Below are 25,046 nucleotides of genomic sequence, written 5' to 3'. Positions count from 1 at the left end.
GTAAAGTTTCATAGGTCTGTCCGATACTAGTCTTCCCAAAGTAAGTATCTATGCAAATGATTACGACATTGCCATGTCCACATAGTTCAAGAAACAGAACTACTAGTCATCTTGCATTCTAGTCGTCTAATGTTTTCTATGCGTCCATCTTTATAGAAAACTCCGACCAGGGACCATTTTCAACTTTTGACATTCAAGTTCACTTGATAGACATTTCTTAGTCACAGGTTTGGTCCTGACAGTCTATCTTGAATATATCGTCAAATTGAAGGGACTCATCATTTAATAAACCACAAATTAAATGGAAAAATGAATTCTATTTATTTATAGTGAATGATTAACCAATAATGTTTTACAAAGTATTAAACTCTAAAACTTTAAAACATTAAACAAGGACATCAAAGCCATTCTCCATTATGCTTGATTCCCGTAGCTGGAGTGTGCGAGTTGTGCTTCGCCTGCGGCAGAGGTTTAGTCAATGGATCTGATATGTTGTCATCAGTTCCAATCTTGCTTATCTCGACTTCTTTTCTTTCAACGAACTCTCGTAAAAGGTGAAATCTACGAAGTACATGCTTAACTCTTTGGTGGTGTCTAGGCTCCTTTGCCTGGGCAATAGCTCCGTTATTATCACAATATAGGGCTGTTGGTCCTTTAATGGAGGGGAGTACACCAAGTTCACCTATGAAATTCCTTAGCCATATAGCTTCCTTTGCTGCTTCATGTGCAGCAATGTACTCCGCTTCAGTTATAGAATCCGCAATGGTGCTTTGCTTAGCACTTTTCCAACTTACTGCACCTCCGTTGAGGCAGAAGACAAACCCAGACTGTGATATGAAATCATCTTTGTCGGTTTGGAAACTTGCGTCCGTATAGCCTTTAACAATTAATTCATCATCTCCACCATAGACCAGGAAGTCATCTTTGTGCCTTTTCAGGTACTTCGGAATATTCTTGGCAGCAGTCCAATGTGCCTCTCCTGGGTCTGACTGGTATCTGCTCGTAGCACTGAGTGCGTACGCAATATCTGGGTGTGTACATATCATAGCATACATTATTGAACCAATCAATGATGCATATGGAATCCCACTCATTCGTCTACGCTCATCAAGTGTTTTTGGGCATTGAGTCTTGCTTAGAGTCATTCCATGAGACATGGGTAGGTAGCCTCGCTTGGAGTCTGCCATCTTGAACCTTTCAAGCACCTTATTGATATAAGTGCTTTGACTAAGTCCAATCATCTTTTTAGATCTATCTCTGTAAATCTTGATGCCCAATATGTACTGTGCTTCTCTTAGATCCTTCATCGAAAAACATTTCCCAAGCCAATTCTTGACAGAGTTCAACATAGGAATGTCATTTCCGATAAGTAATATGTCGTCGACATATAGTACTAGAAAAGCAATTTTTCTCCCACTGACCTTCTTGTATACACAAGATTCGTCTGCGTTCTTGATGAAACCAAAGTCACTGACTGCTTCATCAAAACGTATATTCCAGCTCCTTGATGCCTGCTTCAATCCGTAGATTGATTTCTTTAGCTTGCATACCTTTTTAGCATTCTTTGGATCCTCAAAACCCTCAGGCTGTGTCATAAACACAGTTTCTGTTAAAACGCCGTTTAAGAAAGCGGTTTTTACATCCATCTGCCATATTTCGTAATCGTAATATGCAGCGATTGCTAACATTATCCGAATAGACTTTAGCACTGCAACTGGTGAAAAGGTTTCATCGTAATCCACACCGTGGACTTGCCTATAACCTTTTGCAACCAATCTAGCTTTGAAAACTTCAAGTTTCCCATCCTTGTCCTTTTTCAGTTTGAAAACCCATTTGCTTCCTAATGGCTTGGTAGCCATCTGGCAAATCGACCAAATCCCATACTTGGTTTTCAGACATGGAGTCTAATTCAGATTGCATGGCTTCATGCCATTGCTTGGAGCTAGGGCTCGTCATAGCTTGTTTGTAAGTCGCAGGTTCATCACTTTCAAGTAATAGAACGTCATAGCTCTCGTTCGTCAAAATACCTAAGTACCTTTCCGGTTGAGATCTATATCTCTGCGATCTACGCGGGGTTACATTTCTAGATTGACCATGATTCTCACCAGATACTTTTAAAGATCTCTGAGTTTCATCCTGAATGTCATCTTGAGCATTCTCTAGAGTTTGTTATTCGACTCGAATTTCTTCGAGGTCTACGTTTCTCCCACTTGTCATTTTGGAAATGTGATTCTTTTCCAAAAAGATACCATCTTGAGAAACAAACACCTTGTTCTCAGATGTATTGTAGAAGTAATACCCTTTTGTTTCCTTTGGATTGCCCACAAGGATACATTTGTCAGATTTTGGATGAAGTTTGTCTGAAATTAATCGTTTAATGTATACTTCACATCCCCAAATCTTAAGAAAAGACACATTTGGAGGCTTTCCAAACCATAACTCATATGGAGTCTTTTCAACATCTTTAGACGGAGCTCTATTTATAGTGAGTGCAGCTGTATTTAGTGCATGTCCCCAAAATTCTATTGGAAGTTCGACCTGACCCATCATTGATCTAACCATGTCTAGCAAGGTTATGTTCCTCCGTTCCGACACACCTTTCCATTGTGGTGTTCCAGGAGGAGTCAATTCTGATAGAATTCCACATTCTTTCAGATGGTCATCAAATTCCTAGCTCAGATATTCACCGCCTCTATCAGACCGCAGTGCCTTAATCTTCTTGCCTAATTGATTCTCTACTTCACTCTGAAATTCCTTGAATTTGTCAAAGGATTCAGACTTATGCTTCATTAGGTAGACATAACCATATCTACTGAAGTCATCAGTGAAAGTGATAAAGTAGCTGAAACCACCCCTAGCATTTGTACTCATTGGTCCACATACATCTGTATGGATTAAACCCAATAGTTCAGTTGCTCTTTCTCCAACTTTAGAGAAAGGTTGCTTTGTCATTTTGCCAAGTAAACATGATTCGCACTTACCATAATCCTCTAAGTTAAATGGTTCTAGAATTCCTTCCTTTTGAAGTCTTTCCATGCGTTTCAAGTTAATATGGCTTAATCGACAATGTCGCAGATAGGTGAGATCTGAATCATCCTTTTTGGCCTTTTTGGTATTTATGTTATAAACTTGTTTGTCGTGATCTAATAAATAAAGTCCATTGACTAATCTAGCAGATCCATAAAACATCTCTTTAAAATAAAACGAACAACTATTGTCTTTTATTAAAAAGGAAAATCCCTTAGCATCTAAGCAAGAAACAGAAATGATGTTTTTAGTAAGACTTGGAACATGGAAACACTCTTCCAGTTCCAGTACTAGCCCATAGGGCAACGACAAATAATAAGTTCCTACAGCTAATGAGCAATCCGTGCTCCATTTCCCACTCATAGGTCGACTTCACCCTTGCTTAACCTTCTACTTCTTCTTAGTCCCTGTGGATTGGAACATAAGTGTGAGCCACAACCTGTATCTAATACCCAAGAAGTTGAATTAGCAAGTATACAGTCTATAACGAAAATACCTGAAGATGGAACGACTGTTCCGTTCTTCTGATCTTCCTTTAGCTTCAAGCAATCTCTCTTCCAATTACCCTTCTTCTTGCAATAGAAGCATTCGGATTCAGAAGTGGGTTGACTGACCTTCCTCTTTTCAGACTTGGGGCCAGTTTGCTTAGTTGGGCTGGCCTTCTTGCCACCTTTCTTAGCATTCCTCTTCTTTCCAGATTTCTTCAACTGGCCCCCACGCACCATAAGCACATCTTGCTTATCACTTTTGAGCGTCTTTTCAGCGGTCTTCAGCATACCAGGAAGCTCAGTGAGCGTTTTGTCCAGACTATTCATATTGTAGTTCAGCTTGAACTAATCATACCCGTTATGAAGAGAATGGAGGATGGTGTCTACAGCCATTTCCTGAGAGAATTGTTGATCCAGCCGACTCATATTCTCAATGAGTCCAATCATTTTGAGAACATGTGGACTTACGGGCTCGCCTTTCTTAAGCTTGGTCTCAAGAATTTGCCTATGAGTATCGAATCTTTCGACCCGAGCCAGATCTTGGAACATTTTCTTTAACTCACTGATGATCGTGAAAGCATCTGAGTTGATGAACGTTTTCTGTAGATCTGCACTCATGGTTGCAAGCATTAGACATTTCACATCCTTGTTGGCATCAATCCAACGATTGAGGGCTGCCTGAGTGACCCCTTCGCCTGCGGCTTCGGGCATCGCCTCTTCCAGGACATACTCCTTTTCTTCCTGCATAAGAACTATTTGCAAGTTCCTTTGCCAGTCAAGGAAGTTTTTCCCGTTCAACTTCTCCTTTTCGAGAATTGATCGAATGTTGAATGAATTGTTGTTTGCCATAATTAAAACTACAATTGAAAAAGAAGAAACAAATAAATAATCATTCACAGTTTCTCCTAATAAACTTAAATTCTGGCATACATGCATAATTTAATGTTCATTAAGCATTTTATTCAAGTTATGTGTTCCAGTAGGTGTGAATAAAATGATTCCAAGATCCTAAAACCCATTGAAGAATTAAGCACGCACATTATGTATTTAGACTCAATTCTAAAATCTTTTAGGTAAGCAAAAGCCTTTTGCTAATAGTCTAGAAACTACTCTTGGTTGATAGGTACGTCTAAGAACTTATTAGGTAAACCTATCGATTTTTGCCACGACATAAAAGGGCTCCTTACTTATATCGTTGAGTTTCACCAAAACTAACATGTACTCACAATTATTTGTGTACCTTACCCCTTTAGGATCAATAAGTAACACCTCGCTGAGCGTAATCTATTACTAGATTGATGTAAAGGTTATCCAAATAAGTGTTATTTTGGCATGGCACCTTTTAACTCAATTTTTAAGTTTGGAACTTAAGGCTCTTACTATGTTGGTTAAATTTTAAGTGAACTAAAATCCTTAATCATGCAACATAATCAAGCTTCAATCTCATGCATATTTAAGACATATTTAAAAGCAATAAATAACTTAAAGCATGCATAAGATAAATGTGATCTAGTATGGCCCGACTTCATCTTGAAGCTTCAACTTCAAAGTCTGTCTTGAAAATGGTTGGAAACTTCGTCTTGAATTTCACCGTGGGAGGCGCCATTTTCTTCAAATAGGATCAGCTATAATTAAACTAATTACAACTATTTGATGGTACGCATACCATATTTGAATTGAAAAACAAATTTGGTGCATTAGACCAATTACATTCAAATTAATGGTACACAGACCATATTTTCTATCCTATTTGGGCCATACTAGCCACTTCATAACCTGCAAAACAGTACATATACAATGTACCATTCACCCATTCATTATCATGAATGGCCCACATAGTTGGTTAGTAAAACACATTGTATGCATCATATAAATATTTGCAGCAATTAATCAAGGGCACCAATAATCTACCAATTATTCAGTCCTTATTAATTCTAATCAAGTTGTTTAACCTTAAAGGATTTGTAGACCTAATCAAGAGTTTATGACTAAAATTGCTCCCACTTAAATCAATAACTTTATATGCTTTACTAATTTTAAACATAAAAATGTATTTCTAGTCTAACCGGAAACATACAGGTTTAATTAAAATTTAAAGCTCATATAAAATTATAATTGAATCCATTTATTTAATTTATTTTTCAGTTGAATTAAATGAATTTAAATTATTTCAATGTTTAATTTTAGTAAAATAATTAGTATAAATAAAAATTTATAATAATTATAATATTCAAAATTAAAATTCGAGAAAACAATTTAAATTATTAATTTTAAAATTAATTAAAATTATTTCCGAATTGAAAATCTCAAATTAAAATTCAAAACGATTCAATCGTAACACGACGAGCACTTGAGCTTGCGCCCAAGTCCCATCGTGTGCACGACTGGTCGTTGCACAAGGCACGCATAGCTCCACGCAACATGCAGCCACAGGCCATACGCACAGGCAGCCATCGCTGGCCATGCTGCGCGCAGCCTCGTGCTGTGTCGCGTCTGCTGCTGCTTTCCCTCGCGAGGCCTCGCTCGCTGCACGCGAGCCAGCGCTCGCTGCGCGAGCCTTCGCTTGCTGGCGCGAGGCAGTGCGCGCTAGGGCGCAGCTCGCTTGCTGCCCACACGCGACTGCTCGCTTGCCTTGCCCCTCGCCCACGCCCATCGCATAGCACACACGGCCAGCACCTTTGCTTCGCGCGCGCGCCATGCTATGCTCCTCGCTGCATTCCTACCGCACGGGCGACGAGCTCCCTTGCTCGTCGTCGCGTGCCCGCACTATACAACACCCCTGAAGGGTAACACGTAGCTTCCATTGCTTTGTGCGTGCAACATTTATGAGCGTTTTCATAAAAATTTAAATTTTTTTAATTTAAAATTAACGACAAATTAATAAATCATATTAATTTCATAATTTTAGGGCGAAAAACCGAAAATTTATTAATCAATTAATTTCCGATTAACATGGATTCAAATCTAGGTCATAAAAATTTAAATTTAACATAAATTAACAATTTTTATGGTGGATTTTAATCATGGATACCTAATTAAATTATTAATTAATTATGAAAAACAAATCAATTCTAAATTATTCGAATTTCAACAAATTAATCATAATTACAAATTAGGTTGTATAATTAACAAGTCTAGGAAGTCATAATTGTTAAACATATACTGTAGGTCAATCAAAAACTCAAGATTTATCAACAAGAATCGCAAATATTCAATTTAACATCTTAAATTTACAAACTTTTGCGTTCGAAAAACATAAACCTCCGAAAAGTCATAGTTAGGCTTCGAATTTGGGAATTCTGGGTTGGGCCGAAAAACACTGTTTTTGTCAAAATTTTTGAATGCGTTTTACATGCGAAATTGACACAAAAATCACTCGATTTGGTTGAGTAACGAATATTCTGCCGAAAAACTGCGTACATATAATTAAATAAACGCAATTTGCAATTAATTACGAAAACTAATCACCCCTTTAATTCCTTGCAAATTTGTAAAATTTAACCATGTTCATGCAATTTAGATTATGAAAATAATAAGAGGTTCGTGATACCACTGTTGGGTTATGATACATATGAATAAGCATAAATCATGAGAAAAAACCATAAAGCCAGGAAACATATTATTAACACATAATTATTTAGCATAATTCAGATGCATACACTTTGTAGCGTGCCCTCCCTAGCTGCGCCCGAACCGAACAAGAACCAGTCTTTAGGACTCCAAGTGTCGTCCCTCCGTAGATAGTCCACAGCACGTCCGGATCCGCCTTAAGCTTGACCAACTAGAATCGCCCTTAAGGTACTAAAAATTTCGGCTAATATGGCAAGAGTGTATGGCTGATTTTTGCGAAAATCTTACCTTTGAATACTTGAATCTTACGTATATAAATTTGTGACCCTAGGCACATATTTATAGAGTTATGGAAAAGGACTTAGAATCCTATTAGAATACCAATTTAGTTTAATTAGAATCCTATTAGGATTCTTATTAAATAAAATCTATCTACTAGGATTAGGATTTAATCATAGAACAAATTCTAATAGCTTTAGGATTTGTATTGCACACAACCGTACACGAGCACGAGCACGAGCACCACCCGCGGAAGCCTTGCGGCCCACGCGAGTCTGCACTCGCTCACAGCCCAATGTCGCAGCCCAGATTTGCTCCGCGCGCGCCAAGGCCTTGCTGGGCCTGGCCTTGCGCTGGGCCTGGGCGGGCTTGGATGTGTGCGATTGATGCGTGTGGCTTGCTGGGCGATGGCCCGACTTCGTGTTGGGCCTTCGTCTGGCAGGCCTCGTCCGATGCTAATTCGTACGATACGCTTCCAATTAAATTCTCGATTCCGGAATTCATTTCCGATACGAACAATATTTAATATTTCCGATTCCGGAATTAATTTTCGTTTTGAACAAATATTTAATATTTCCGTTTCCGGAATTATTTTTGGATTTCGATAATATTTCCGATTCTGACAATATTTCCGTTTCCGGCAATATTTCCGATTCCGGCAATATTTCCATTTCCGATAATATTTTCCGATACGTACCATGTTTTCGTTTCCGGCAACATCTACGACTTGAATAATATTTATATTTCCGATACGATCCATATTTCCGTTTCCGACAATATCATCGTTTCCGGAGTATTCATTTACTTGCCTTTGACGATCTCAGCTCCCACTGAAACCAAGATCCGTCGATTCCGAATATCCATAGATGGAGTATTTAATGCCATTAGATACTTGATCCGTTTACGTACTATTTGTGTGACCCTACGGGTTCAGTCAAGAGTAAGCTGTGGATTAATATCATTAATTCCACTTGAACTGAAGCGGCCTCTAGCTAGGCATTCAGCTCACTTGATCTCACTGAATTATTAACTTGTTAATTAATACTGAACCGCATTTATTATACTTATCATTAAATGCATACTTGGACCAAGGGCATTATTTCCTTCATAAAGTTGCCACCATTAGAGTCCTAATCGCACTTGCATCCATTCATGATCTTGTTGTGCATCAAATGGATGTAAAACTGCATTTTTGAATGGTGATTTGAATGAAGAAATTTATATGAAGCAACCAAAGGGATGTGTTGTTCCTGGACAAGAAGATAAGGTATGCAGGCTCATTAGATCATTGTATGGCTTAAAACAAGCACCCAAACAATGGTATGACAAGTTTCATCAAACTATTATTTCTAATGGCTTTCAGGTAAATGATTCTGATGCTTGTGTGTATTCCAAACTTTCAAAACTTGGTTGCGTTTTCATATGTCTATACGTGGATGACATGTTAATTTTTGGTACCAATATAGACATAGTGAACGAAACCAATGCTTTCCTAAATTCTTGTTTTGAGATGAAGGATTTAGGAGAGGCAGATGTGATTCTTGGCATAAAGATTACTTGAACTTCATATGGGATGTCTTTAAACCAATCTCATTATATTGAAAAGATTTTAAAGAAATTTGGTCAATTTGACTGTACTCCAGCGCAAACCCCATATGATTCTAGTATTCATCTGAAAAAGAACAAAGGTAATTCTGTATCACAAGAACAATATGCCAAGATTATTGAAAGTTTGATGTTTTTGATGAACTATACTAGACCTGATATAGCGTATGCGGTTAGTAGATTGAGTAGATATACTCATAATCCTAATCAAGATCATTGGAATGCATTGATTAGATTATTGAAGTATTTGAAAGGTACTATCAATTGGGGTTTACATTATCATAGAGCACCTTCTGTTCTTGAGGGATATTGTGATGCCAATTGGGTGTCAGATAGTGATGAAATTCAATCTACTAGTGGCTACGTTTTTACTCTTGCTGGAGGAGCTATATCATGAAAATAATCTAAACAAACTTGTATTGCCAAATCTACTACGGAATATGAATTTATTACTTTAGAATTGGCATGACAGGAAGCTGAATGGATAAGGAGTTTGCTTGCTGATATTCCATTGTAGGGGAAACCAGCTCCATCAGTTTCAATGCACTGTGACTCACAAGCTGCAATTGGGGTAGCGAAAAATCAGGCCTATAATGGAAAGAGAAGGCATATTTGCTTAAGGCATGCTATAGTTAGAGATCTGATCAGAAAAAATGTAATATCACTCGAGTATGTAAAGTCCGAGAGGAATATTGCAGATCCTCTCACCAAAGGCCTTTGTAGAAAAATGGTGCTTGAGTCAGCACAAGGAATGGGTCTAAAGCCTATTGTGGAGTAAATTGTGGTGGACACCCATCTTAGGAATATCTAAGTTCAATGGGTCAAACGAAATCACAAAAGAACTCATGTTTGTTACTACTACCATTCCTAATAATAAAAGTGATGTAGTATTTTTCTAACTGTCATATGCGTAAGGTTGAGCTAAGGTTCTTAATAAGTTCATAGCCTTGTGAAGGTGGTTTGTGACAGTACAAACTTGATGAACTTACCTATGTGAATGTGGGGGTTACGCCCAATCCCTTATGAGAGTCCTTAAGGCTTAGGACCACTAGAGCATTCATGAAAATCCGGGTATATTGTGGGGGCACTAAAAAATTACAAATTGCGAAAACGAGTCTTGATTTGAGAAAAGTTGAAACGCGCAAAAGTAGTTTACTAACTTCGTGATAGGTTCAAAGAGAAATCTACCTAAAACAACTGTAAAATATTGTTGTATGCGTTGGGTGTTAATTCAAGTCCAAAAGACATTGACACTTTCACTACAAAAGTCTCCGTTGCCCAAAACGGTCCTTCCTAGTTTTTCTTGTTCTTTTGAATCATGTGGGGGATTGTTGGAAGTATAGGTAGTTTTGCTTCAAAAGAATAAAATTGTGCTTGTCCCACATTGACAAAAAAACAAGTGTTTTACCCACTTAATATATCCACACTCCACTAATAGGTTTGTTAGAAGACTTGAGAGGGGGCTCTAGGTCACCGCACACGCGCGGGCGCGCCGGCCGGGCCAGGCCGGGCGAGGGCGGGTAGCGCGGCGCGTTCGCGGGTGTGGGTGGGGCCCTTTTTGCCGCCGATCAGTCCTGTGTAACGGCTAGTTTGTTATATTTTGGTAACCGAATATTTTCCATAACGGTTACAGATTTTATTCCGAAAATTGAGTCATTGATTGATTCTAATTGATTACCGAATTTATTTCCTTCCCGAAATAATTCTTCAGCCTTTCCGTTATTTATTGTGCCTTCCTCCTTCACAAAGAACACACAAAAAAATTGCCCTCCGAAATTTTTCTCTCAAAACACAAATTCTCTGGTTCGTTTTTGGGCAACGTTCAATCTCGTTTTCAATCTATCTTTTTGTACTACACCAACGAGATAGATGTCGTGTAACCCTGGAGGTTGATTGTCAAGAGGTCGTGTGTATGTAACGGGGCAAATTAAACTTTAGGGCAGTGTTTATACACGCCACGACTTCGTTAAAGATAAGTTTATTCGTTCATTACTAGTTATTGTTCCTACAGACACAAGTGTTTGTGAGGAAATTTAGATTTTCTCCCCTCAAATATTATCGTATTATTAAGTTCCTGCAAAATAACATCATGCTTGAATGATCCTCTCGAATACAATATTTCGAGAAGGAATCAACTCAACCATCTTGAAACTAGGAAGTATGAACAATTATTGCGGTAATCTTAGAAAGAACATCATGCTTCAATGACTTTCAAATGAGTCCTAAACTCCCAAATCATTTTTTACTTAATCATTGTCATTGTAATTTATTTCTTACATGATTTGCATATGGGGCAATGAATTTTCTCTTAAACTCAAGTCATTTCAAAGTTCAAAGTTTTCTTTATGCCATGATCTATGATGCATGTTTTAGAATGAGCAAATTTTGTAACCGACTTGAACTCTACTTAACACCGGTTTCTCCTTATCTAAACTCCATCTGACGTCGGTTTGACACGATCTGAATTTCACTTGACACCGATTTGAACCGACAAATATCTGATTTGATCGATCCAATCAAGTTTAACCCGAACTGTTATGTAACCAATCTGGTATTGAACCGACTTGATTATAACCCGAATTAATTAGCCTTGAATATTTTGAATTACTCAAACTTAGGTATTTGTTTATTTTTAATTAGTAACTCATTTATCGTTAGATGTAATTGAAGTAGGTTTAGGATTTGTGTTTTTATAAACCACAATCATTAATTATTTAGTTAACTTTGATTTCATGTCAACTTAAAGAGCTATATTCTTATATATTTAGGAAAATTTATAAAATAATCCAACCTTTGTACATTCTTCTAAAAATAGTACCACCTTTAACTATTCTGGAATAATTCAAGTTTTGGGGTGTATCTTCCCAAAACAGTACTTTTTACCTAAAAATTATATAGCAGGTCAAAAAATATCTTTAAAATTTAAACAAGCCATTTGTCACTCTTTAATTGGTTTATATTGATTTTTTTTTCCTTTTTTAAAAAAACCTCTCCTCTCCCTCCTTTCTTCACCTCTTTCCCCAACATTCAGAAACCACCCCCCATCCCCCACACACGCATATTATAAGGTGCACCCGATTGTACGTTGCTCTACACACAATCGGGTTAAAGGCACATTTTTACGATTAAAAGAACATTTTTGCGGCTTAAAAGCACATTTTTACAATTTAAAAGCACATTTGCACATTTTTAAAGTTTTAAAAGCACAACATTTTTCAGGAAAAATCTTTTTATTATAGCGATTGTATTGTATTCAACAATATGTTCTTTTAAATCAGATGTGTTTTTTTATTTGTAAAAATGTTCTTTTAATGGGTAAATATGTGTTTTTAAACAAAAAAAATATATTTTGAAAGGTTAAAAGTACAAAACAACTTGGTTTCATGTAGCTCTACATGCAAACGGGTGTACCTTCTACCAATTCCGCACCCCGCAGTCCCACGGTCCCACCACCACACCATGTACCATATGTCTCACCTTCCTCCCTCTCCACAGACATATTCTATCTCCTCTCCCTCTTCGGTATCTTTGTCCTCTTCTATCTTTCCCTCTCTTCTATCTCACCTTTAGTTCCTTCACCTATAAAGACGAATGCATCATCCCCACGCCACAAATTAGAAGGTGCACTTAAAAGTACAAAATGACTCGTTTAATTTGCATGTACCTCTACATGCAACAGGGTGTACAAAATGACTCGTTTGCATGTACCTCTACATGAATCCATTTGTTTTACTGATCATGCCTGGATAGAGATCTCGCATCTGACATTCAACTATTCAAGATGTTAAGCAGTCAGTTTTGAGTCTGACAGCAGAAATCTGAGTCTGTACTAGAGTATACTGTAACACCCCCGAATTTCTCTCTTTTTAAAACCAACATTTAATTGAATAAAACCAACCTTGAGAGAAACTTAGGGGTATTACCTCCACGTGATTACGTTAAAGGCTAATTAACTAAACTAATGCAGCGTAATAGCTCAAATACTTTTCTTTATTGAATAATAATAGTCGAAATAATAATAGTGTATATTCGATAAACCCTTGAAATTTAAATACTAAGATCTGAACTCACAAATGAAATCAACTTAGAAAAAAATAAATCCTAACCAGTGAACTCTCCATTAATCCCGTATGTAATCATGTCACATCATCACATCAAGTTCCTGAAAACTACTCACCAAAAGGTGAACAGGGCCAAGCCAAAACAAATAGGAAATACGGGTTAGCAAAAGCTAAGTACGAATATATGCAAGACATGTAAAACATTTATATATAGTTGAACATACTTTCACAAACCATTTAATTCAAACTTGCTTAATTCAAATCATAGAAGATTCATTTTCCAAAATTAGAAACTTTCCATAAATAGTAACTTTTCAAAAGTATAAACATTTCAAGAATTAAGATTTCCAAAATGGAAACTTTCCAAAAGTAGAAACATTCCACGAAAAGAAATATTCCCAATATATAAACTTTCCAAATATAACAATATTCCAAAAGTAGAAACTTTCCAAAAATAGATTCCAATTAGAATATGAAAATCAAACACCTCTTCTTATCTCCCCTTCCTTCCTAAATGTGCACACCCCCAAGCTAGTATTCCATCACAAGTCTATACATTGGGGTACTAACCAAATAATAGTCAACAAGTGACCCTCGACTTACACAACAAGTGATGCATATGAACATAAAAGTTCCATGAAATCCATTCCACCTTGGAGACTTTATAAAAGTACAATAATTTCATGAAAGATCATCCAATTCCAACCATATGATAAACCAACAATCCTCCTTTTATTTAATCAAATTTCTTTTTTAAAAAAACAACGTATTTTGAAATAAAGATTTATAACTCATCAAAACCAAACAAACTATTTCAAACACCACTTGAAAAAATCCATCATCATATTAAAATCAAGGAAAATATTAAACCTTTCAAAAATCCTCAAACAATTTTCACAAATCAAGAAACAATTCTAAATCACTAATTCACAATTTTCAATTTGAAAACAATTAATAATTTGAAGTTAATAATCAAACCATACATAGATTTCATTCATATAATAATCTATCCACATACACGTACCTTGATTAAATAATACCTCACCCAAAGATAAATTTGATCCTGCTACGGATCACTCACGAGTTCCTAACAATTAATAAATAAAACCCTAATTAATTCCTGATTGAACAATTAAATTAATAAAAATAAATCTAATGCCCTTAAATTTAGTTCATGAGTTATGCATGCATAATAACAGTATTATAAATCAAAATTTCGAACTATGGTTTTAAAAATAAACTTTTAGAAATTACGACATTAATTTAGAAGATTTTAAATAGTAAAAACTGACAGTAAAAAGAGAAGGCTTTGAAAATAATTGGGATGTGGAAGTCACGACACCAAGGTGTAGACGTCGGCGGCAAGGAGTGCATGACGAGGGTGTCGTGGTGGTTGTATAAGGGTTTTAGGTAAGAAGGTTTAGAGCCAAAGAGGGAGAAGAAGTTTAAGAGCGGGCTTGGGAAAGCTCTCAACTTTTGGTGTGAGGAATGATGAATGAAGTAGGGGGTATTTATAGGTATAGGATTAGGGTTAGGGTTAGAATGGAACCCTAAGGGGTATGGCCGTGGTTGGTGTTCAAGCTATGATAGGATTCTGAATCTAGTCATGATTTTGGTAATATTCGGTTTAGAGTAAAATTGTTTAAAATAGAAATACAAAAGATAAATCACGAAATTTTAAACACAGGCTTGAATAATTAATTAAGATTTATCCTGAAATTTTCAGAATTTATTTCAAAGAAATCGGAATTTTAGGGAATTTTAAATTGGTAAAACTCTTAAAATCCAATTTTAAATAGAATTATCTTATTTTTCCAAAATAAATCCGAAATATATTATCATAAATATATTATTATATAAAACTGATTTTAAAAAATACTAAAAATAATTTTCGAATTTTTAAAATAATTTTAAGTTGATTTAAACTCTTTTTCTCCAAAATTGATTCCTAATAGAATTAGGAATTAATAAAATCCAAAAAAATGATTTAAATTCAGTTTTGAAAATAATATTTGTAATACCTCGTACTTTCTATAATTATAAATATATTTTATTATATTTATAAAGCATTTCGTTGTATTTTTATAAATTAATTTCTTTTAATGAGAATTAAATGCGCTTTTATTTTAATTAATTTAAATAATAATTATTTTGAAAACCGGATTTTATTAAATAAATTCAAGGAATTTATTTAATCGGAAATTGTTGGGTCGTATTTCAAAAACGAATTTAATAAACTTAAAAGCCCGGTCGTTTTGTTTTAATTAAACCCAACAAAGCTTGCAAGGAATTTAATGAACTAAGCCCGAAAGCATGCCCAACTCAAAATAAGACCTCATGACAAACCCTCACAACCAAAAATTCAGAAATCTCTCTCTCCTCTTCCCCTCTCCTTGCGGCACACTCAACCAACTCCCTCTCTTCGTCGCCCTTGCTTGCGGCGCAAGGCAGCCATCCCTCTCGCCTCCCGCAGCTGCAGCGTAGCACATTGTGCCTGCGTGTTGTGCGGTGGTGCCTTGCTGCGCACCCACTCGTCCCTTGCGCGCCCACGCGTCCCTTGCTCGCCCTCGTCCAGCGTCGCGTCGCAGCACAATAGCAGTGTTGTGTGTGCGTGCGCTGTGTCCCGCCTGTGCCCAGCACCTCTCGCTTGTCTCTTGCGCGCACGCTGTGCCGCGTGTGTGTGCCTTGCTGTGCCCAGCGCCCTCGTCGCTCCTCTCGCCCCTTGCGCGCGCCCCACTGCTGCTTGCGGTGCGTGTTGCGTGTGTTGTTGTTGCATTGTTCATGCGACGCACACGCACACAACACAAGTAATTGTTGTGTGTGTGTGTGTTGCCAATTGGAAAGATCAAATTTTGTTTTCAAAAATATTAATTTTCAGTTTTGAATCGATTTAATTGTTGTGATTAATTTAATTATTGGATTGTTTAGATTAATTAAAACGGTTATGAACACCGTATTGGGTTAGTATCATGTTTTAATTAAAGATATTGGTTTTGATGATCTAAATTATGATTTTCAGATTATATATGTTTATAAAGTGTGGATTTTTGAAGTCAAAACATGTTTTCGGATTAAACTATTGCTAGGGTTTTGGTTTCAAATTGATTGAGCAATTGATTTACATAATTTAATGACAATTTAAATTATGGGAATCAAGCTAAATTTTCAGAATGTTTATAAGCTTTAAAAGGTTGGTTTTTAAGGGTTTTAAAGCTAAAAAGTCAATGTTTTTATGCTAGGACTTGAGTTAACTATTTGAGACTATTAAATTACCATTTAACGAATGATTTTTAATTAAACTAAGAGCTTTAGTTTCTTAAATAGTTGCTGGAAATTTAGTAAGCATGGATAATAATTTAGTTCTCTTATTTTGTTTTATAGGAGTTGATTTCTAGTGAGTCGTGATTCGCACAGTGGCCCCCGTACTTAAGTATTCCAGGTACGTACAAGACTAGGGTGACCACCCATCCCTTGAAGACTTTGTGAAGTGTATTGAATGCGAATCATGTGAACTTATATGATGTTATGAATTCATGTTTGATGATTGGGAATGGATATGTTATTATGCATTCATGTTTAATATTGAGAACGAGCATGTTATTATTAGTGTTGAATCTATGTGATCGAGCATGTTATGAATTGAATTATGCTTTATAGATTCTATTGAACTATCATGTTATGGACTTTTATAATCGTTGAATTATGTCAAGCATGTTGTTCAAGTTGGTTTGCATGTATGAGTAGTGCGCATGCAAGTTGTTATTATTATGCTATAGTACAAGAGTCTAGCATATATATTGAGCCAGTCGAATATTGCCAGTGAGCAATATATATTCTACCAAGGGGTAGAATATGTTAGAGAGTCTATGTGAATTGAATTAAGGACAATTCGTGCTAAGGGCACACCCCGCTTGTTAATAGGCAATGTCGGGTTGTCTCAAACAGTGTTTTTGAGAAGGAACAATGGGAGTAATTTCACTTGAGTCTTGTTTGATCACAAGTCCTAAAGAAGTAAAATATTAAAGAGTCATTGTTGAATTGTTTAATTGTTCAATTGTTTGTATGTTGTGTCTTGAGTCGCCTTGAATATAATATACTAATTAACGTAAAGTGTAACTAAAAGAGCTTCAAAACTCTTGGAACGTATATACCTTGAGTATGAACAATGGGGGGAGTCTTGCCGGAAAACTTGTACTCCTAGAATGATACAAGACGTTGTTTCATTCTCTTTTATGCCGTTGTGCATTGGAATTCCTGTCGGTATGGCCCGACTGTCGGTAGTAGCCCGACTTATTTTTGGTGTATGGTTGACTCCCATTACCCTTTCTTTCCTTTTGAGGATACTTTACTTTACCCGTTCGAAGCTACTTTTTATTAAACTGTGAGTCAAGAGTCGTGTCAAGTGTCGAGTCTTGTCTCCATGTTTACTTGTTTATTATATGGCTTTTGCATGTTGATTATTTAATTGGTCGAGTGAAGCATGTTAGGATAGAATGTTATTCTAGCTTGTTCGTACTCAGCTTTTGCTGATTTCGTGCTTCATGTCTTCTGGTCATGGCCTTCGCCTTAATGACCCTATGATGATCCATCAATTGCATTTGTGTTGTTGGGGAGTAGAATTTTAATAAAGCAGGTTTGTAGAGATAACTTGCGGGAGAAGTTATCATGGGATTCGAGTGGAGAGTTTATTCTTCCGTACTTTATAAACTTTTTACTTTATTTATAGTCATGACTAATACTACTACTATTTTCAGTTAATGGATTTCAAACGGTTGTTTTAGTTTGGGCCTCGACGGTTCCAACTTGTTTTAATTACCATTAACTATTTATTTAATATGTTTTGAAAGTTAGTTAATTCCGTTGCGTAATTCTGGTAAATAGCCTTAGCCGTTATCACGGTGGCGGTAATATCTTGGTAATTCCTGTGTTTTAAGTCGGAAAATGTTTTATAAAAAGCAAGGAATTATTAGGGTGTTACAAAGTGGTATTTGTAGAGCTCTAGTTTGAGAGCTGCTTTGCATTTACTAATAGTGCAAAGTGGTAACTCCTTAAACTACGATTGCGGAACTTTAGGATTTTTCGAAAACTATTTTCCTAAAGTCAAAACGTTATTTATGAGTACTCAAAATTTTGAAAAGCCAAATACCAATTATTTCTAGTATTTGAAAATTATTTTAAATTTCGAATTATGTTTTTTGAGTTTCCGAAATATTTTCGGATTTTTCAAAAAATTAAAAAAATAAATTAAAAAAATAAATAAATAAATTATTTTCGGGTTTTTCCGAATTTTCGAAAAAAATAATAATAATAAATTATTTTTCGAAAATTCCGAATTAATTATTTATTTATTTATTTATTGAATTCTTTTAATTATTTTTGAAAATAATCGAATTAATTAAATTATTCGATTAATTATTTTAAATTTACGATTTTAATTTTTAACAATTTCGTGTATATTTGAAGTTATTTATTTAAATTAATTTCGAAATTTTGTATTTCTTTTCTAAGTGAGGAATGGGTAGAATAGGAAGGGTATAATTAGTCTAAGTATGTGTTGTTAAGTATGCCTTTCTAATCAAGTGTTTATCTGATTATGCCTTGATTTTTGTGATCTTTTAATTAAAGTTTGATCATGTTTTGTTTTGCTTTATGTGATTAATTGCATCACGATTCATGATTAAGCATGTACTTGTGCATTGAAATTGTATGGCTCAACGAACTTACTTTGTTTTTGGAACACTTTAGTAAGACTTTGTAGTCGTTAACTTTCAGGATTAAGATGTTGATTTCAAAGTACCCAAATCTAGGGAACCTAGAGAAGCTAGATTGTGAGACCCCACACATTTATGTCAAGAAGATTGAGTTTGTCTGCAATTACTTTGCTACAGTGAAGAACCTACCTGAACTAAGAAAGAAAGATGTTATGGCAGAGATGGTCATTCATTGCTTACCTTCCAAGAACCCATACATAGAGCTTAAGAACCGATTTCGAGACATGCATATGGAAAATGGTATTCCTAATTACTACAAGTATGGTACTCCAGATGGTAGATGGAGATATGATTTGGAGATTATGACTACAATTATAGAACTTGCGGAGGAATGCTTTGATGATGGTAAGACGGTAGAGAACATCAACCTTACAGGATTAGATCATGATACAGAAACTCAGATGGATGATGATAGTGATGATGATGTTGTTGAGATTGAGAACCCTAATCCTATCATTCCTGAACCCACTATTGAGATCTCCAGTGATACAGAAATTGAGCCTGAAATCAAAAATGATGAAGTGAACAGCGTGCTACAGCAAAACAATGAGGATATGGAGTATGAGTCTGATCCAGAGGAAGACTTTGATGACTTTGAAGACCATGAGCACTCTTCACCAGTTGGTAGAGGTGGTTGGATAGTAGAGTAGCCTTTTTAAGCTTTTGTAATAGCTAGTGCCTAGATTTAGTGAAGCAATAAAGTAGTACACTACTATTTATGGTTTTAGTAGTTCAGTCTTGTGGTTTCCGAATAAAGTACAATCCAAAGGATGTATTATCTTTTTCCATTGAAGTTCAAATCTAGAATTCCTTCTTATATCCTTAATTCTAAGTCTATACTATCTTTGAGCGATTATCGCGAAAGGAATTTGATGCATTTCTTCAATGAAATTGTACTTGCAAGGTGGTCCAATCTTTCACCACTTGAACTTTGTGATGCGGACTAAGGGGAAAAGCGGCCCATAAACAGGCGCCTATCCTGCTTAGGGTTCGAAATTTTTCACTACAAGAAAATTTAGATACAGAGGCAACACCTAAGGAGGCAATTCATTTTTTATGGCATCTAAAAGTGCCTTTTAGCATTAGTTAATTATGGTAGCCTCTAAAAGTTATTTTTAGGGTCGATGAAATTTAGCCTGCCCCTAAAGGTACTTTTTAGCATTAATAAAATAATGGTTGCCCCTAAAAAGTTTCTTTAGCATCAAAAGAAATTAAGTTGCCCCAAAAAAGTACCTTTTAGCATTAATGGAATAATATTTGCCTCTAAAACTGTTTTCTAGCGTCAATGAAATTTACGTTGCCCCTAAAAGGTACTTTTTAGCATTAATGAAATAATGGTTGCCTATAAAACATATTTTTAGCATCAGAAAACAGTGGTTGCCTCTATAACCTTTTTTTTTAGCATCAATAAAATTAATGTTGCCCCTAAAAAGTACTTTTTAGCATTAATGAAATAATGGTTGCCTCTAAAATATTTTTTTAGAATCATAAAATAATGGTTGCCTCTAAAACTTCTTTTTTAACATCAATTAAAATTTTGTTGCCCCTAAAAAGTATTGTTTAGCATTAATGAAATAATGGTTGCCCCGAAAAAGTACTTTATAGCAGTAAGATTCCGTATACAATAATAAAACAAATATAATGTCAAAATTAAAGAAATAATGTTATATTAGAGAAATGTTATAATTTTAATTCATGGTAAACTCTAATTAGATTAATTAAGTCAAAATTATTGAAATAATGTTATATTAGAGAAAACTTAGATTACTAAGGCTATTTTAGAGAAAGTGACAAAATATTTGTTATAAATGAGAATTTGCAAAAGTGTAATGCTACCAAATAGAATTTCCCTATTTCTTTTAGTTTTAATAAAGTAATGTTTGCCTCTAAAACCTTCTTTTTAGCATCAATGAAATTTATAATGCCCCTAGAATGTACTTTTTAGCTAAGAAATTTGCGGGCAAGTCTTTTATTTTTATTGTTCGTTTTTTGCTTTTTATCCATATTTTGTGCTCGTAACCGTGGTTTTTATATTCTTCTGTTCATTTCTCCGACTTATTTTTCATGAATTAGGTTTCTGATTTTTTTTTCCCTTAGATTAATAAGGGTATAATAAACTAAAGTAAACGATCAACCAATAGGAAAATAATATTATAAATTAATAGTAGCCTATGTAGGATTCAAACCTACATCATTGTGCAATTGCACAAAGCTTTGCCAATTGAACTAATAGACTCTTTTTATTGGTATAGTGTCATGGTAGTTTTAAGAAGAAAAAATAAAGTGTAGTGACATATTAGTTTACATAGTCTTTTATTATCTTAAGTGAGCCCACACTAGTAGGAGAATAATTTTATTATCCAAGCTATTTTCATGAATTAGGTTTCTGGTTTTTCTTCCTTGGATTAGTCAGGGTATCATAAACTAAAGTAAATGATCAACCAATAGGAGAATAATATTATAAACTAAAAATAGCCCATGTAGGATTTGAACCTACATCATTGTGCAATTGCACAAAGCTCTACCAATTGAGCTAATAGGCTCTTTTTGTTACAAAAGTGTCGTGGTAGTTTTAAGAGGAAAAAAAGTTGTGCAGGCATGCTTAGATTGAGCTAAAATCAACTAATAAAATCATATAAAACAGACCAAACTTGGAGATCAGAAATTTGCTTCTCAAGTTCTATATACAAAAGGGGAAAGCGTTGTCATCATTTCAGATCGAACAAATTCAGCCGAGATGTAGTGGAATATTAGTTCACATAGTCTTTTATTATCTTAAATGAGCCCATGCTTGGCAATACAAGATAACAACAAACAATACTATGAGCATAAAATATTAACTGCCTACAAGGGACACACTAGGGACACACTGTGTAGGCACACTGAGTACCAAGTCTACTTGCCCACAAGAGAGAAGATGTGTTTTGTAGGGATATGCTTACTACAGATGGTCAGTTGGGAAACACCATACAAATGATGCAGACACAAATATCGTGTTTCTGGAAATATTTGGTCGGCGGTAATAATCAACCTGACAGAAGCAACACTAATCAAACTGATAGAAGACAACTCACAGACCTGAAGTGATAGTCATATTACAGAGTATCACACATAGAAGTATAGAACAAATGAATGCACAAGTATTCACTCTTTTGCCCAACCTGATGCAATAACCACAATTCTAGCAAATTACAAGAATGCAACCATCACTCGCGTGTATGCACCTGCTAGCAAGACAACCCTGTTACACCAGCATCCCTACCACACCTCGCAACCACTGCAAAGACCTTTCTCCATGCCGACAATATAAAATTTCTTGGACAATAAAAAAAAAACCCAACAGTTTATGACAAGTCATAACAATAGATAAATACACTAACAAAATTGAACTAATAAGTACACAATAAACCTGCAGATTCAATTTTTGAAGAGAAGAAGAAAAGTTAAGATAGCTTGCTGGGTACTTCAGTTAGTGCAAACCAGAAGTTCTGGTCTAACTGATGAGAACAATGTTGCCCAGGTAGTTAAAACTAGCTTAGGGAATGAATTACAGAAGTTGAAAGGGGATGCTGACATTTGGGAAAGCAAGCTGTAAGAGGTACAGTCAACATGCATTTCAGAAAAAGACATGTATGTACATTTGAATCAAGGTCATGCCATCTACTATAAAAAATTATCTAATAGGGAAAAGAAATATATATGGGGAGGACCAGGAGGCTCACAGGGAGATGTTGGAGCTGATAACTCATTCGGATGTGGAAATGTGGAAAAATTCAAGGACACACTGAAGTTCAAAGGCATGTCGATCCTCGAAACACTATTGTTGGGTAGCGGTCTGCTTTGTCTGTAAAAGAAGCCAATCAACTATAGATGAGTGAGAAGAAACAGAACAATGTAAGTTTACAAATTAAACTTCGGCTAGGAATATCCAGAGGAATATCACACAAATTCCAGGGAGGTACCAAACAATCCAACCCGATCCAAGTAAAAATACAGTGTGATGGTATATGTTAGTATATTAGATGATTATAGTTCTTGGATGAGCAGAATCTGGTACCTCCCAAGGATCAATTTAACCATGCTGAAAGAAAAATAGACAAAAACTCGAGGAACTAACTCTATTATGGTTATGGTTCTACAATTTGAGTTTCTTGCAACGCAGTACGCACTTTAGAACATGTATTCCCTATTAGCATACTCATTTGATCAGTATCAACTCTATTTCCGGGCATCTCAAAAACAGACAGATGTTTTAAATCGCTCATGTCATCTTCTCTTGTTGAACTTGCATTTCTGTTAGTCATGAAGATTGATAGGTGGTTGCTGATTCTGATCTTCTGGGAGGCTCTCTAGGATGATTGGAGGAGGAAATTACCAGATCAACCTGAAAAGAAGCATATAAAAATATCGTTCAAAACTAGTTGCGTGCTTCAAGAAGTCATCATAACATTTACCTAAATGTAGCATATAATCCTGCAAATTAGGAGCTGTAAGGAACATAATATACGGAGTAACAAACAATCTCAGCAAGGACCGCAACATTGGTGCAAGGATATTTGGATATAACACGTCTACTTCCAATTTTACAATTTACAAAGGATGCAATATATAACTAGGTACACATACTAAAAGCCAAGGTTCTTGAGATTACAGTTTGTTGTAATAAAACCCCAGGACAAAAACTATAATGACATTGCAACCAAAGTAACGAAGGAATGTGAAATAAATCAAGTAGAATGGAGCAGTAGTTATACTTAATCTTTGTCATGACAAAGTAGATCATTCATTACACTCCAAAAGTAAAACTAAACTTTCTTTGTACACCTACACATGTCTATCAACCAAAGTGTCCAAGTAACAAAGCCATGAACATTTGAAACCAGGAGGCACATATCAGAAAATGCAGTATGACAATATCAGACTCTTTGACGGATTGTTGCAATTCAAACTCAAGATCGGGGCATGCATTTTTAATGGCTGATCCAAAATATCAAAGTGATGGATTTTGCATCCAAGTCCCCACAAACAGATTAATCCATTAACACAGACAAAATTTGATAAATACTTGGAAGAACACCTAAACGGGAAACTAAGGGTTTCAATTTCCTGGAATTCTTGATTGTCAGAATGTAAATTATGTATTTCCTAACTTCCTAACAAAGAATATTTGAAACCCTAACTTCAGAAATTGAAATTCGTTGAACAAGTTGAACAAATTTTGATCCCTAAATGTAGCAATCAAAATAGCGAAAATTGAAACAAAATATCATATTAATTACATACGTACCTAGCAAATTGAAATAGGAGTAACCGCAACGAAGGTGAAAACATATGCAGGAACACCGAAATTCAACCGATTTGAAGAAGATGAGTCGCACTAGAGAGGAATTGCAAGAGCGGAGGGGAAAGTGAATGAAATTAAAGAGAAAATTTTGTGAGAGTAGGTATTGTGAGAGGTTACAGCGGGATAATGAAATTAGGAAATGTAGAATAGCGGGTTCCTGAATTTTTTTATTTTTAGGGAAGCGGGCTCCTAAAATGGAATTACCGCCAAATTGAATTATTGTATCCCGCTATTTAGAGGGAATATTTTTAAAAAATTTATGATTTCTTGAATTTTGAGGGAAATCTAATATATATATATATATATATATATATATATATATATATATATATATATATATATATATATGTAAATGAGGCATATTTGTCAAATTATTAGAGCGGCACGTAAGATTACTAATGGTTTCAGTCAATAAAAAATAAGATTTCTAATTTATTTTTGAATTATAAAAATCGATTGTCATGTAGATAATTAATTAGGTGTCACGTAGATATTTTAATTAATTAATTACAAATATATACAACTCCATCTTAAATCAAACACTCTAATAATTAAAAAATAAATCTAAAATAAAATTCATCCAAAATCAAACACTAATCTAAAATAAAATAAATAAATTTCAAGTTAAAATCAAACATTAATCCAATAGGCATATATGCTTAATTATTAGAGCACCACGTAGGATTACTAATGGTTTCGGCAAATAAAAATAAGATTTCTAATTTATTTTTGAATTAAAAAAAATTGATTGCCACGTAGATAATTAGTTAGGTGTCACGTAGATATTTTAATTAATTAATTCCTAATATATACAACTCCATCTAAAATCAAACACTCTAATAATTAAAAAATAAATCTAAAATAAAATTCATCCAAAATCAAACACTAATCTAAAATAAAA

General features: G+C 35.1%; 1 long non-coding RNA gene across 2 annotated transcripts; it reads right to left on the bottom strand.

Annotated features, from left to right (window-relative positions):
* Positions 1–21,544: 21,544 nt before the first annotated feature.
* LOC110800977 (uncharacterized) lies at positions 21,545–24,285 on the bottom strand. 2 transcript variants are annotated; one of them, XR_008925928.1, is made up of 4 exons: positions 24,089–24,285; positions 22,919–23,185; positions 22,524–22,645; positions 21,545–22,116 (listed from the first exon to the last, which is right to left on the bottom strand). It is a non-coding gene; the product is annotated as an uncharacterized lncRNA (long non-coding RNA). The 2 variants fall into 2 exon arrangements; XR_002536811.2 differs by having other exon boundaries at positions 21,545–22,645; positions 24,089–24,283.
* Between the last annotated feature and the right edge of the window lie 761 nt (positions 24,286–25,046).

This window comes from Spinacia oleracea, chromosome 1 (genome assembly GCF_020520425.1).
Source record: "Spinacia oleracea cultivar Varoflay chromosome 1, BTI_SOV_V1, whole genome shotgun sequence".
In the NCBI taxonomy this organism is placed as follows: Eukaryota; Viridiplantae; Streptophyta; class Magnoliopsida; order Caryophyllales; family Amaranthaceae; genus Spinacia; species Spinacia oleracea.
Note: the sequence above shows the minus strand (reverse complement) of the source record. Positions and strands in the feature narration are given on the sequence as shown.